Below are 1,960 nucleotides of genomic sequence, written 5' to 3' on the forward strand. Positions count from 1 at the left end.
AACAGGACAATGCACGTCCGCATGTATCCCGTGCCACCCAACGTGCTCTAGAAGGTGTAAGTCAACTACCCTGGCCAGCAAGATCTCCGGATCTGTCCCCCATTGAGCATGTTTGGGACTGGATGAAGCGTCGTCTCACGCGGTCTGCACGTCCAGCACGAACGCTGGTCCAACTGAGGCGCCAGGTGGAAATGGCATGGCAAGCCGTTCCACAGGACTACATCCAGCATCTCTACGATCGTCTCCATGGGAGAATAGCAGCCTGCATTGCTGCGAAAGGTGGATATACACTGTACTAGTGCCGACATTATGCATGCTCTGTTGCCTGTGTCTATGTGCCTGTGGTTCTGTCAGTGTGATCATGTGATGTATCTGACCCCAGGAATGTGTCAATAAAGTTTCCCTTCCTGGGACAATGAATTCACGGTGTTCTTATTTCAATTTCCAGGAGTGTATAAAATGATGTTCGGAACACAGATGTACTGTCAATCCAGTAATCAACAGAAATGAGCCACTCTTTGATATAATGTGACATCATTCGTGAAATCCGAACCAATGCTTGTTAATTGTTATGATTTTGTCACTCATTCTGCGTCATATTGTACATGAAGACGGTTTTGCTCGACATCTTCCCTCGCTTGTGTTTTATGAGCGCTCAGCTTCTGTTATCTCGTCTTACCATTGGCTGATGATATATTTCAGTGCCAGCCTGGGCACTTTTCTTCATTTCTTGTTCCAGTGTGCCAACTCTTCGTCTATATCTAAAGACCCAAAATTTTTGCATTTGGTCAGGCTGAAAACTCGCGCGGCGTCTCTAATAAAGGCACACACTTGAGTGGCCATTGTGTGGCTGTATACTTGCAGGAAACTAGCGTACCCGAAACAGTTGTAAAGCAGGCACTGGCTTTGCGAAAGCATTTGGTTTTGTAGAGCAGGCAACCTTACGCCACCCTGACTTCCATTGATCATGAACTTGAACAGCCTCAAAGTCGTCTGAAGTGATAATGTCTTTATGGCGACAAACAGTAACCTGTCAACACGTCCACCTTTCTTACCACCCGCCTTTAGATTATTTTCCCAACGATACCAATGAGGACATTAAGCCGCCCTTCTGTATCTAGCGTTCGCTGTAAAATATACATACAATGATTCAACGGAGCCATCGACCTCACGAATTTGCCGTTCGATGTATTGTTACCCTGCTTTCATACAAATGTACTGTCGAAAACTCGTCACTAAATGACGTACATTCTCTTTTCAAACCTGTATTAGCTGCAGACATATCGGCATTAACTTCGATTTTCCAAGTGTAACTGTAAGTCGTTTTGTGAGAGTTTGTGACAATACATCTGCAGAATGAGATTTTCACTCTGCAGCGGAGTGTGCGCTGATTTTCACTCTGCATTCTGGAAACATCCATCAGGCTGTGGCTAAGCCATGTCTCCGCAATATCCTTTCTCTCAGGAGTGATAGTTCTGCAAGGTTCGCAGGAAAGCTTCTGTGAAGTTTGGAAGGTAGGACACGAGGTACTGGCAGAAGTAACGCTGTGAGGACGGGACGTGACTCGTGCTTGGGTAGCTCAGTTGGTAGAGCACTTGCCCTTGAAAGGCAAAGGTCCCGAGTTCGAGTCTCGGTCCAACACACAATTTTAATCTGCCAGGAAGTTTTACAATACATCTGCGTAAAAACAGAATTACGATGTATTAAACTATTCAGGAATTATATGAGATAAACAACTTAGCTGAACGTATATCAATGCCGCGAGGACCTTTCGAAAATACAACTGATTTAGGTTAATACTTCGAACAAGATCTTCGACAGTTTTTTTTCTTCGCACTGAGAATCACGTAATCACTTACTTCAAAATTGACTGAAATAACAACTAGTGTTAAACAGATGTGCCGTACATTTCGGCGTGTCAAATATCGAAAAGCTGTAAAAACTGAAACAGTTCCACTCT

At 44.3% G+C, this 1,960-nt stretch overlaps 1 non-coding gene across 1 annotated transcript; it reads left to right on the plus strand.

Moving 5' to 3' along the window:
* The first annotated feature begins 1,568 nt into the window (after positions 1-1,568).
* Positions 1,569-1,643, plus strand: Trnas-uga (transfer RNA serine (anticodon UGA)). The gene has a single exon. It is a non-coding gene; the product is annotated as a tRNA-Ser (tRNA).
* Positions 1,644-1,960: the final 317 nt, after the last annotated feature.

This window comes from Schistocerca cancellata, chromosome 1, assembly GCF_023864275.1.
Source record: "Schistocerca cancellata isolate TAMUIC-IGC-003103 chromosome 1, iqSchCanc2.1, whole genome shotgun sequence".
Classification (NCBI taxonomy): Eukaryota; Metazoa; Arthropoda; class Insecta; order Orthoptera; family Acrididae; genus Schistocerca; species Schistocerca cancellata.